This window comes from Marmota marmota, unplaced genomic scaffold (genome assembly GCF_001458135.2).
Source record: "Marmota marmota marmota unplaced genomic scaffold, marMar, whole genome shotgun sequence".
Lineage (NCBI taxonomy): Eukaryota > Metazoa > Chordata > Mammalia > Rodentia > Sciuridae > Marmota > Marmota marmota.
Window position 1 is genome coordinate 30,948,620 of NW_025999977.1, and position 14,082 is coordinate 30,962,701.

The following is a 14,082-nucleotide window of genomic DNA, read 5'->3' on the forward strand; positions in this document are numbered from 1 at the left end:
TAAAAAAAAAAAAAAAAAAAAGAAATACAAAGGCCCAATACAAATGAACCATTAGTGAAGGAAGAAATAAAATGATAGATGTTGAACTTAGGATATAAAATAAAAAGACAAAGTCATATCAGAAATGTAAATTAAATTGCAAGACCTAAGAAAGAATACATTTAAATGAAAATTTAATAAATGGCACTGATGAAAAGGAGGAAGATAATCCAATAGAGCAAGAAATGAGATAAAGAAGTTAAAAGAGTTGGAGGAAAGATTGAAAGACAGGCCAAGGACGTCCAACTGGAGTCCTGGAGTGAGGGTTATAAGGAATCAATTAAGAATTGACTCCACAAATGGAAGGATTCACCTGGAGGACTGACCTGGACTGATCATCTCAGAGATATCCTAGCAAAACTACTAGACTTCAAAAGATAAAGAAAAGAAAAATCCACAGGGCCTTGCTTTAGTCATCTATGTCACTGCTGTGACTAAATGACCCAACCAGAACAACTACAGAGGAGGAAAAGTTTATTTGGGGGCTCAGGGTTTCAGAGATCTTAGTGCACAGAAGGCCTGCTCCATTCCTCAGGGCTCAAGGTGAGGCTGAACATCATAGTGGAAGAGTGTGGTGGAGGGAAGCAGCTCACAACATCAGGAAGCAGAGAGGGAGTTTCTACTCTCCGGATTCAAAATATGTACCCCAAAGCCATGCCCCCAAGCCCCACCTCCTCCAGCCACACCCTACCACTCAGTTAATCCCTAAAAGGGAATTAATTTACTGATTAGGTTAAGATTCTCACAACCCAGTCATTTCTCCTCTGAACCTTCTTGCATAGTCTCACATGGGAGCTTTTGGGGGACGCCTCACATCTAAACCAGAACAAGCCTCCAGGAAAAAAAAAAAGGTGAAAAGCTTGAAAGAAGAGGATTAGGTTGGCATCAGATTTCTCAGAAACAGTATGTAAACCATGACAAGAATGGAGCAGCAGCTGGGCCCAGAGGGACATACCTGTGATCCCAGAAACTTGGGAGGCTGAGGTAGGAAGAGCGCAAGTTCCAGGCCAGCCTCAGCAACTTAGCAAGACCCTCTCTCAAAAGAAAGACCAAAAGTGGTAAAGGGTCCCTGAGTTCAATACCCAGGCAAAAAAAAAAAGGAGTAGAGCAGCATTTTCGCATTTTCAAGAAACTTAGAAAAGAACATGCCGACCAAGAACTTTATATCCAGTCAAGCTCTTCCTTAATGGTTACTACAAAGGTAACCATTAGGACAATATTAAAATATTTAAAAGCAGTTTTAAATATACAAGAACTCAGGAACAGTGTGCACTTCTGCCCTTTCTGGGGAATCCACTAGAGAACGAGCTTCATTCAACTAAAAGGAGTCTGAGGAGACAGGAGCCAAAGCCCTGAGGGTGAGCATTTTATATATTTAACTGTGGATTTAAGGCTAATACAAGGTTGAAAACATGGGTACAGGGATGGAACATAACATGTGTGTTCTAACAGACTAGAAATAATACAATTGTTAAAATGGAAGGAAGGGACCAGAAAGGAAAACATAGAATAATGTCATCATTCATATCTATATGTAGTTGTCAAAGATACCATGTCAGGTGGACAGAACAGAGAGTAAAGACTAATTAAAAAAAAAAAAAGCAATTAGGAACACTATAAAGGTAACACTAGGTCAACGTTAAATATTTTCCTATATGCCAAGAGAAGTTTCCTAAAAGGGAAAGGAGATATACAATTAGAAAAAAATGAGCTCAGAAAGTGTGACATAAGGCACGCAGCAATGACACCATAAGATAATATATGGCAAAATTGGACCCCCAAAGAGCAGTCATATCAGCAAATATGAAAAAGATTAATTAGTAGAAAATAACTTTCACTTCCATGATGGAGTAACCCTCCTGCTGTTAGTTATCAGAATACTGGCTGAAATATACAAAATCCAGGTTTTGACCTTGCACCACAGGCAGCATGGGGGAGACAAGGCCCTGTGGTGCCCCTCTTCACTGCCTGGAGGCAGCTGACAGTTCCCAGCAAGGGAGGAGGAGCCTTTATTATTCGTATTCTTGATGATTGACATTCTGATTGGTATAAGGTGAAATCTCAATATAGTTTTGACTTGCATTTCCCTAATTGCTAATGATGTTGAACATGTTAAAATATATTTCTTGGGGCTGGGGTTGTAGCTCAGTGGTAGCGTGTTTGCTTAGCACATGTGAGGCACTGGGTTTGATCCTCAGCATCATATAAAAATAAATAAAATAAAGGTATTGAATCCATCTACAACTAAAAAAATATAAACATATATGCACATATCTTGGCCATTTGTATTTCTTCTCTTGAGAAGTGTCTGTTTAATTTGTCAGCCTATTTATTAATTGGGTTATTTGATTTTTTGACATAAAGTTTTTTGAGTATTTTATATATTCTAGATATTAATCCTCTGTCAAAAGAGTAGCTAGAAAAGATTTTCTCCCATTATGAGGTTTTTCTCTTCACATTCCTACAGAAGCTTTTTAATTTGATGTCATTCCATTTATTAACTCCTGGCATTATTTCCTGAGCTTTAGGGGTCCCATTGACAATGTTGTTGCTTGTGCCTAAAAGCTGGAGTGTTGACCTACATATTCTTGTAGAGTTGCTTAGTTTCTAATCTAATCCCTAGGTCTCTGATCCATTTTAGGTTGATTTTTGTGCAGGGTGAGAGATAAGGGTCAAGTTTTATTCTTCTACATATGAATGACCAATTTTCCTAACATCATTTGTTTAAAAGGTTGTCTTTTTCCCATTGTATGTTTTTGGCACCTTTGTCAAGGATCAGATGACTGCAGATGTGTGGGTTTGTCTCTGTGTCTTCTCTTCTATACCATTGATCTATGTGTCTGTTTTTATTTCCATACCATAAAGATTTTGTTACTGTAGCTCTGTAGTATAATTTGAAATCAGGTATGGTGATGATTCCAGCATTGCTTCTTTTGGCTTAGAATTGTTTTGGCTATTCTAGGCCTTTTATTCTTCCAAATGAATTTTGGGACTGTTTGTCTAGTTCTGTGAAGAGTGGGGGTTGCACTGAATCTGCATATTGCTTTTGGTAGTATGGCCATTTTAGCAATATTAATTCTGCCTCTCCATGAACATAGTGGTCTTTCCATCTTCTGAGGTTTTCTTCAATTTCTTTCTTCAATATTCTATAGCTTTCATTATACAGGTCTTTCACCTCCTTTGAATGCATTCTCTCATAATGTGTTTGTGTGCCAAAAGAAAGTGGCATCATGGACAGGTATTTGCTTTTCAAAAAATACAGAGACCTCCTGAAGAATAATTTAGGGTAACTAAACATAACTGTGAATCCTAAGGGCTAAGGAAAGAAAAAAAGTTAGAATGCCACCAAGATAATGTGGAAGCTCATCCCCAGGGAACCTCCATAGGACAGGAGGATTTTCACCTGTCCCTCTCCTTCACCTTCCTTGCAGATTTCTGAAAAAATAACCACAGCCCCCATATCTCCAATGTAATTGGTCTTAAACCAAAGTGGTTGCATTTTTTTTTAAAAAAAGAAGGAAAACTTATTTGGCCATGCCATTATAAAGAACATTTAGAAAAAGAGGTTTCAAGATGAAATTCTGCCCCAAACAAAAGAGTTGAATTTTCAGTCAATTTTATACAAAACAGGAAAATTACATGAAAATGGTAGGCTCCCACACAGCAAGAGTTTAACTTAGAAAATTAAAACCTTCCTGGGAAACAACTTGTTTTTTGCTTACACAACAGATGAATAGATCTAATAGCACACCAGTTCTAGATGAGGGCTTATGTGGAATACTGATAGCAGCTATTTTATACTGACCATCTACTATGTCTAGCTGCCCGTTAGTCACTTTATAGCAAGCCTGCACAGCAACTGTGAGAAGCAGGCATTATTTTTATAGATGAGCAAATTCAGACTCATTGATGCTAACAATTAGCAGTAGGTCACTTTGTTACAAGTGGCAGAACAAGATCTAAGTGTAAGTGTGTTTGATCCCAAGGCAGTGCATCTTTGCCACCTTGTTTCTGTCTTCATCTCATTGCTTCATAGCCTAGAATAATGGCCATTTTTGAGCTATTCCTCTCAAATATGGAATTCATAAGCAGTGAGTGAAATTGTAAATTTGCCTGTAGTCAAGTCTATGGAAGAAATTAGTCAGTCTGCTCTGAAAAATAAAATTTCCAGGAGAGCTAAAGTCCTTTCGCTTTCCTCTTTCCCAACTACCCATCAAATGAGACTGCAAGTGGAGAGTTGGAAGGGACAGCAGCTGAGTTACCTGAAGTCCCCATCAGTAATTGCAGGCTTGACAGCTGCAGTACAATGAGAAATGGAAAAGATCATCCTTGGCTCTGACAGTTCCCTGCCACCTTGACAAGTGGTGTGAATAAGATCTGAGGCAGTTTGGAAGGGGCTCTTCTCCCACAACTTGGACAGTAGAGATTGGGAAGGTTGTAGGACCCCAGCAGGAAGACCAGCCAGCCCAAGTTACAGAATACAGCTCCATTCTGCCATCCAAATATTTTAGGGATGTCATATCCAGGGAATCCTTAAGGATACTTAAGAGTATACCCTGAAGACATTTCCCTACCACAGACCTCTGATTTCCTTTGATTTCTTGATGTTATTATACAAAGAGAATTTAAACATCTCTGAGAGTAAATGGCACACTTAAAAAAATTGTTTTCACCTAAAATCCCAGGTTGCCTTGAAAATTAAGAGAATGGAACAGAAGGTATTAGAAGGCTGATCTTCAAAAGAGGCTTGACAGTTGTATCATTGGAAGGACTTTGGGGAACTCTAAATGCTATATTGGCTCTCAACAGCCAAATCTCTGCTATGGTGAACTGCATTTCTTTGAGCTCATCTGCCTGAAATCTTGAGATCCTTAGTCTGTGAGAATCTGCTCAGTCCTAAAGGCAGATTGCCACTTTTGACTCTTGCATGCTGATATTGCCTTGATGAACCCCAGATCCTCAGCTAGAGAGGCCTCAGAACTGATGGACATCTCTTTAACACACAGTGTGCACATGCTGAACTCTGAGGCCTCTCTGCACCTTCCTGGCTTCTACCCAGCCCTTACGGAGGCCTCAATATGTGTGCCACAAACCAGACAGGTCCCAAGAGTTTGGCAAAGTGTCCCCCACACAGTAACTTTTGCGTCATTCGTGCCTGCCTACGCCCCCCACACCCAGCATCTGCAATGTCTTGGAGCAGATGAACTACTGTTTCTTACATATTCATAGTCAGGCTGAATTCATGGACTGAGAAAACATATTTTATGTGTTTTCCAATGTTCCCACTGGATGGTTTAGCAGTCTCCTGCTGCAGCCGTTTACATATTCTGTCATCCGGAGGGTAGCCAGCCAGTGGAAGGATGGGACAATACATTGCTGTCCCTGGGCTCAGCACAAACAGTGTTTAAATATAAATGATGAGCTTTAAGAGTGAACTTAGAGGGTAATTTCCAACCTCTTTCATCTTTCCTCTAACACTACAAAGACTCATTGTATTTTTATTCGTCTTTTGGCATCGTTCATATACTGATATCACACTGTGTCTTTGGGAACCCAGGACTACTTGCCTGGATTCTATTTCTTCAACTTGTTTGGAAATGGAAACATAATGGGAGAGCACTCTCAGTTCTTTATAACCTTAACCTCAGTTTCAGGATCTTCCCTGTAATATAGCCATCCTTTAGTATTCAAGGACCCCCTGTGGATACCAATATCTGCAGATACTCAAGTCCCTTACATAAAATGGTGTAATATTGACATGTAACCCATGTCCATCGTCTCATATTAAATCATCTCTAGTTTGTTTATAATTCCTAATATAATGTAAATTCTAGGTAGTTGATATACTTTATTGTTTAGAGAGTATTGTCAAGAAATAAAAGTTTGTACATATTTAGTACAGGTGCAATATTTTTCAAATATGTTTAGTCCATGGCTGATTGAATGTCTCTGTGAATGTGGAATTGGGCCAACCGGAATAATAAAAAGACTAAGCAGAAATTTGCTAAGCAGAAATTTTAGAACATGGTAGCTTCAAGGGCATCCTGTAAAAGATAAGCTGACCTGCATGTTGGCTATTATTATTACTCTTCTAAACTTATGTAAGCCTCTGGAAGAGAGGTCCTAAACAGGAGGATGTACCACCAGCCCAGGTGGGCACAGTCTCAATGAAGTGAGGTGAACAAATTACAGATCTCCTGGAGACAAGTGAGTAGAGCCAAGGTCAGGCTGATTGAAGGAAAGGCATGGAGAAAGGAAAGTTCTCTGTTTACCATGATGCCAAGATTATGTTTCTGCTTCTGAACATATGAGGGAGAAGCTCATATGTTTTCTTTTTTAGAGAACAATAATATACATCTGGTGACAGTTACGAAACATGGTAGTTCAAAGTTATTGACCAGAGCCATCTCATGCTCTTTCTCTTGTACTAGCTGATGCTAAGCTTTCAACAAGTCCCATCCCAGAGCCAGAGGCCCCATCCTGGTAGGTAACTGTGGGCCCCATGTTTCAAGCAAGAGAACTTTAGATACTATGTTCTGTTCTTGTGACAATCTGAAGTTGAAGGCTCTAGACAACACCTAGTATCCACCCGCTAACATTGCAATAGTCTTTATCTCCCCAGAGCCCACATGGAGCTCATGCCCAAGACCTTCCTGGGAACTGGGAATGAACACCGACACAAGGCATTTAAGAGGCATAAAAGAGTAGATGTGTGAAGTTTTCCTTCCCTTATTTTCTGGACCAGTGTTCAATTATGGAACTCTAGTTCCTAATGGACTTGGTTCTCATAGGAGTCAAGCAAACAGGCCTGTACATCAAGCCCAAGACGGGCCATACCCATGCAATCACATTTTGTTTAATGGCTGCTAGCAAGTAGCACAGTTGAGTAGCTGGTTACAGAAAACAGATTTCTTTTCTCAGAAGTCAACTTCTTTAGACTACATTCTCTTTATTGATTCTATAAAGAGAATTCAGGAAGCAGCTCTTAGATCCAATTTTTCCTGCTTATTGCTATCCCTGCTCTCCCTTAGCCACGTGCAAAGAATAATTTGCAGTAGGAAGGAAAAACAGAAACGGATCAGAACAGCCTTTCTACATCTTTCCTATCCTCTCTAATGGTGGCCTGCATGGTGATGAGTGGGCCAGACTAAACACCACGTCTCCAAGGGTCCTCTTGGCCATGGTTGTTGGAATATTATTCATTCTTCTCTATCTGTAGCTCAGCCTTTTCTTCACTCCCTGACTCCCACTTTTAGATCAGACGTTGTCTGGGTGCTGGACCCAGGAGATCCTGTGAGCTCATCCTGGCAGCCATCTGAAGTCATGTGTAGAAGAGCTGAATGAAGGAAGATATGGAGCAGATGCTCAAAGACAAAGACAGCCGAGAAATAGGGAGAAAGAAAAGCTGCTTCTGTGAACTCTAGCTCTCAGCTAGTTTCATGTGTAATTCTCCAAGCTGGTTCATAGCATTCCTTACATGTGCAAGTAATCTTCACTTAAGTTAGTTTGAGTGGGTTTCTGGTCCTAGAACTGAATGCACCCCCACTCCAAGATGAAGTGGCTGGAATAGAGATGCAAAGTGGAGAGCAATAAGGGAGGCAGAAGGACTTTTCTGAAGCAAGTAAATCTTAAAGAGTCCAAGTTCATGCACAATGTTCACACATTCCAAGTTTTGTGAGACAGCCATCCTGGCTTCAAGTATGTCAGCTTTCTCAAATTACTATTTAGACAAGCATGTTATTTAAATGCATAAACTTAGCATTGGGAAAGGCCTTCCTTAATAAGACATGAGCCTGGAATCCATCAGGAAAATAATAGATGGGCAGATGAGACTAATCACTCCTAAATTTTAAATTGCCTTTAGTGAAAGACACTGTGAACAAAATTAAGAGTGAAGGGACCTTTTGGATATAAGTAACAGCTGGGGATCCCTTGCATAATATAAACTCCCTCCTGCTACAGACCAGGTACTCCTTCAAGGCCATTACCCAGGCCCAGCCCTGGCTTCCTGGCTGCCATGTCTACTGAGAGTGTCACAACTGTTGGCAACAAGACCATGACCTCTTGCTGTCCCAAAATGAGGAAATGAAAGGGAAGAAAGAGGAAATAGGCTAGAATGAAAAATGAATGAGAACCAAAGAGGGAACAAGAGATGTTGAGAAAGATGAAATAAATGAGCTGTTCATCTCAGTTTCTGAGCTCTCCTTTGTGCCACCCTAGTGTTGCACTAATTAATTTAAGCTGTTATTGTTTTACTCAGGGACTTGTAAAAAAGGGTCGTGGGACCAAAATTAAGTGAGTAGTCATAGTGGTGGTTCAGAATTCCAACCCATTCCCTCTGACCCCAAGCCATGTTTGGGCAAATTCAACAATCCATGCATCAACCTAAGGCTTCTGAATGGATTTTTGAAGTCTAACATTTCCTTCCAATATTTAACCTTTCCTTTTCCCCAAAACAAATTTCCCTTTATTTTTACCACCCACTTGAGTGGAGAATTGAAATTAAGTTTCTTTTACTTAATAGCTTGCCAAACAATAAACAGCTCTCTCAAACTAAGCCACCTCTTATCTAGGGAGAGGGCAATAAAAATAGTGATTTATGTAGTCAAGAGTACAGTGAGACATTTTTATAGCATTGCAGATGGGCTTCCAAATTGCAGAGCAGATTTATTTCTTTCTGTATATCTCAATTTCTCAGCCCATAATTTGAAAATAATAACAGCTGCCCCTTTCCTACTTCTCCAGTGATTTGGTTAGATCATGAGGGTTTATATACAAAAGCATTTTGAATCTTAGAAGATTCAAATGATGAAATCATCCCATTTATTATCATATAGAAAAGTAATATAATGAGTATAATTAGGCATATAATGATGTTTATGGGGTACTGATTTGGCCTGGAGAACACTGGACTCCATGCAGTATGAATCAAGTTGATTAAGGGGACACAAATGGAGTATCACAATTTTGTATATATCTTTGATTACTCTAGAGTAACCATTAGAAGCATGTAAAAGGGTGGGATGTTAAGAGAAATGAGATCTGCAACTATGCCTTATTCCTCCTGCAAGTTTTTAAAACAAAACTGCTTGAGTTAGGAATCCTTTTCTGGCTTCATTAGCAGCCCTGGTTCTGCATGGCCTCTATTCCAACTTTAGCCCCAGGTGAACATTAGATCTATTCTCAGCACACTTCTGGGCCCTTGCTCTTCTATCTAAGCCAGGGGCGCCCCATCCTTGAGATCTGACAACCCAGATTAGAGGCGCACTATACAGTGTTGAGAATGGGGGCCTTGGAGACCTGGTTGTGGTTCTCAGCTCTGCTCTCTGGTCTGAAATCTTTCCACATCTGTAAAATGGACATGATGATACATACCTACTCATAGGGCTTTTAGGACAATTAAAAGAGGCAGAGTTCATAGAGCACTCAGCATCCTGCCTGGTATATCAAATGGTGATTCCAATTTTTATTGACATATTGTGAAAAGCATGGTGGATGGGCAGGGTAGAATAATTGGATCAGTGATTCTTCCAGGGAGTTCAATATTTTACTTTGCTTTTAGTTATTTACTTTTCTTGCAGAAAATTCTTTTTAAAATTATGACCAAATAAAATCATTACTTATGCTATTATAATTTAAATGGCTGAATGAATACAACTTTGACGGTTTTATCAAGTTTCTGATTGTAATAAAAAAATCCTTTTCATCGACTGGGATTTCAGGGCATTGCATTGGAAAATAGTTATTAAGTTGATAATGGGTTGAGGGTCATACTATATATCCTCTAATATCCATTTCTACACTCTTATAATTACATGAGCCTATGTCCTTGAACTTAAGGCCAGCCATAAAATCCTACCTCCCAATGTTCCCCAGAAAACAACACAAAAATTCAGTATGTACTGCATATTGTCTATTGAGGCAATTGCTTTCCATGCATTCTCTCTTTCAGTCCTCAACCTTAAGAAGTAAGCAATATCTTTAGTCCCACTTTACAGATACAGAAATGGAAGCTTAGAGAAGTAATTGCTGTATGTCACGTATCTAGGCAATGATGGAATCAAAATTTGAACCAAAGTCATCTGGCCCAAGAGCCCATGCTTTAGCAACTTGCCATGATTTATGCATCAAAATGTGGCTGCTGCAGGCCTTCACGGACTAGCCTTGAACTCTGGTGAGTAGCTTTGCCATCTCACAGCAGCTGACAGGTTCACGTGAGGCCAATATCAACTGGTGCCAAGTCACCAGGTGTGGTATCTGCTCTGAGTCTGTAGCTGGTAAGAAAATCAATGACACGTGGAAGAGATGAAGAACGATTCTATTGGTTGGAATGTGCATGTGCAGAATATATCTAGATATTTAAAAATGTTCAAAGCCTAAATTTTAACAAATTCCATGTGCAGAGAAATGTCCATAGTTAATATTTAAGTGGGAACATACGGTAATTAATTCATTCCTGACCAATAAAATGGTTAGAATTTGCTCAGAAATGACTTTTGTCATAAAATAGAAATAATCAGCATTAAGCTTCTCATATACCTTATTTGTTTCTTTTCTTGTTCCTTAAATTCTCAAACATTCCCTGTTTTTGCTTCTTCTCTCACTCTACTCCTTCATAAGAATGAAAGCAACTCATTCAAATGTGTTCTTTCCGTGGATAGAGTTTACTTTACTCTCCTCCATAACTGGCTAGGCCTATTCCCTTTGGATAATAATTTTGTTATAATAATGTTGGAGAAAAGAGGGGTGCTGTTTCCTCTTAGAAATTCAGCCTGTATAACATTCACCACCTCATACAGGTTTTACAAGGCCTTGTTCCTTAATAAGAGAGGTCTACACAGCTAATGCCTGTTGAGTGATCACTAGGTCCTAGGTCCTAAGTACAGTAAACTTGCTTACCCAATTAAGGATATGAAAGATTTGTCAGGTCTCTCTGACTGCAGAGCCTGTGCTTATAACCACTGTGCTACCCTGTCTTTCTAGAAAAGGATGGTTTCTGTGTATTATTTCATGATAATTTTTTCCTGGGAGTGTAGACAGTCATAGTAAGAACATGGGATGTCACCTGCTGTAGCTGTCAGAAGTGGAGCAAGATTGTGGCTGGGCTCTCCATTCCTAGGACAAAGAGGAATGAAGATTCCATTTATATAAACTGAAGGAGCAGAAATATTCATGATTTAGAGAGAAGAATGTGACCAATTATGTGGAATCCAACTGAATTTTAGAGTTGAGCTAGGCTTTAGCAATGAGCTCCTCAAACCACTTTCTTTGCAGTTGAGGAAGCCAAGGATCTGGGGGAATTAAGTGCATTGTCTGAGGACACACAGCCAGTTAGTTAGAGGCAGAGCCAAGGCCGAATATTTTGGATTTAAACTAAACTGCTTTTCTCAGTCCACCTTCATTTTGCTTGGGGTTTGCTTGTTTTCAAAAGGTCTCAAAGATTGGAAAATTAAATTGCTTTTAGCAGTACAATTTCATATTATATAGTTCTGCTCAGAGTAATTATAATAATAATCCAAGAGTTTTTCCAAATCTGTGGGTTCCAATGTTTCTGCCTGTTACTAAGCTAATATATAGAAATCCAGGGTCATATTTATACCACATAAAATTTCCAAAGAGCTAGGCAATTTCCTGTAAAAACTCTGTTGAGTACTGATTGCCAAGTTGAGAAATTCGCAATTTCCCAGCAACTCCCACTTTCTCGTGTTCCGGGGAATGCAAACTTCTTAGCACACCACATCTCCTGACTTAATCTCCTCCACCATTGGCCATGACCCAAGTCCCACGGACCCGTTCGTTCTTGCTTTTATTGCTTATCTCTCTTTTGAACCTACAACTCCCCTGGAACTCTCAGCCTCTGAATGACCCATATATGAGGAACTCCTGAGATGAAGCATTCATACTTCTCTCACACTAGACGTAGTTTTGGCCTAGAACCCAAGCAAATTCATTGCTGTTCCTGTGTAAGTCTTAATCAGTCCTTTAAATACCTTAATTCCTCCTAGGTAAAATGTTGACAACAATCCCTACCTGCTTTATCTTTCAGGGTTATTCTGAAGAGTTTAAAAGTTAGAATCTTGGAGACAGAATCTTGTTGACAATCTGGGCCTTGTGAACACTACATATTAGGGTGGAGAAAATGGAGACCCAGTGTTTCTGTGATTCCATAAGCTCATTGAGGTCCTTGAGGTCATCCAGATCCTGACCAGTGACAGAATTAGGACTAAACTTTAGATCTTTCACTACTCAGTGCTGCCTGTGATAACAGATACCAGAGCATGCTTAAAAGTACAAATCATGACACAGAGGCAACCTGTAATTATTTAGGTGTTAGTTAATAGATTGTGTATGCAGTCAGCACTAACCAAAATTTTCTCATGCCTTATCATGACTGTAGGCTGTCAGAAATGTCTGCAGATGGCAAAATTTTGTTGGAAGGCAAATTCTTCCTTTTCCAACAAATACAAGGAAAATAGGAACTGGACATATTTAAACTTAGCCTCCTTTAGCAGTCATCTCGTCACTTTTTTTATAAAAATAATTATTGTGCTTTATAATTCATATATCAAAGAATTCCCTGCATTATGCACATAATTCAGAGGATTTTAGTGTGTTCCCGAGATTGTATGAGCCTTCCCACTTCCTAATTTTAAACATGCTCATCATCCTGTTGCTTTTTGAATGTTCATCTTATCGGGTTGAGTGGAGTTTGGCTCTTAGTTCAAGCATATTTTGTCTGGTCTCTTGGGTAGAATACATCTTGGCTGAGATCAGATATTCCAAGTTCCCTCTACACTTGGAGAGTTCGGGGTCTATTAAACATTGGACTCCTTTGGGAATGAGCCAGGTGTCAGGATGGGACAGGCACTAAGCCTCAACATTAGCCTTAGCAACAAGAATTGGAACCTGAAAAGTAAAACACAGCCATTAGGACTGATCTGCAGGGAGAAAATGGGAGACATTTTCCCAGGCCAGTGGTGAGTAGAACTGGAAGTGGGAAGAACTGCTGATTTAATGCTGATAGTTTTCCTGGCTCAGGGACTTTGTGCCTGTGGAGTAATCCTTCAACCTCACCAAACCCCATTTTCACTTGGTCTGTTGTAAGCCTCCTAGGATTCCTGAGATCCACTCTACTAGAGTAGATGCTTCAATTTCCTCTATCTTGCACCAAGCTCACCCTTGCAGGCCGTGATTACCCCCAAGCTTCTTTGAGTTCTCAGTAGATAGCAAGCTTAAAGGGAAGCAGCCCTGTCTTGTTTGGTGGCCCACCCATCCTTCCCTCAGCGTCATTTGGCATCATGCTCAATAAAGATTTCTTGAGCAAATTAAAATTTGTCCACATGCTCAGAATTCTCTTTATATATCCCTTAAATAATCAAACTAAAATTGACTGCTGAGACTGTACCCAAGCATCCCATAGTTCTTCACAAAATCATAATGATTCTGGGTCAAAACTACTTTCTAATAGCGTTCACCTAATACCCCAAATTTTGCTCCAGGGATCAAGAGAGAAGTAAGTCTCTGCCTTCTTCTCCATAATACTTTCAAGTATTTTAAATGAGCTGTCATGTCCTCTGTATCTTTTTTCCTCTGGGTTAAACCAGTCTTACTTCCTTTAGTAGTTAGGCATAAAATATGAATTCCATAATCATTCATTCATTCAACAAATATTTTTAAGCACGCTCTGTATGTAAGGCACTGGGCCAGGTGCCCCTGGACAGAAAGGACATGACACAGACTCTGCCCTGTAGGTGTGTATGTTCTATTCTAGTTGTGCTATCCCTATTCTCTGGGCTTTCTCTAATTGGCCAATGTCCCTTTCCAAATGTGGTTTATAGAACTTAATATTTGATCACAAGTGGTCTGACCAGCACAGAGTTCACAAGAACTATGACTCATGATATGGACCCTGTGCTTCCAAGAATTTTTGATCATTCATATTATCCTTAAGAAATGTTCAGGTACTTTCTCTCTCTGTCTCTCTCTCTCTCTCTCTTCTCTCTCTCTCTCTCTCTCTCTCTCTCTCTCTCTCTCTCTCTCTCT

The 14,082-nt window shown here is 39.7% G+C and overlaps 2 long non-coding RNA genes across 3 annotated transcripts in view; one reads left to right on the forward strand and one right to left on the reverse strand.

The window, feature by feature from the left end:
• Positions 1 to 14,082, reverse strand: part of LOC125617207 — an 89,529-nt gene that overhangs the window by 66,164 nt on the left and 9,283 nt on the right. The gene's annotated exons all lie outside the window — the stretch shown is intronic.
• The window catches only part of LOC125617206, a 24,325-nt gene that overhangs the window by 6,801 nt on the left and 3,442 nt on the right, over positions 1 to 14,082 (forward strand). The window lies entirely within an intron of this gene.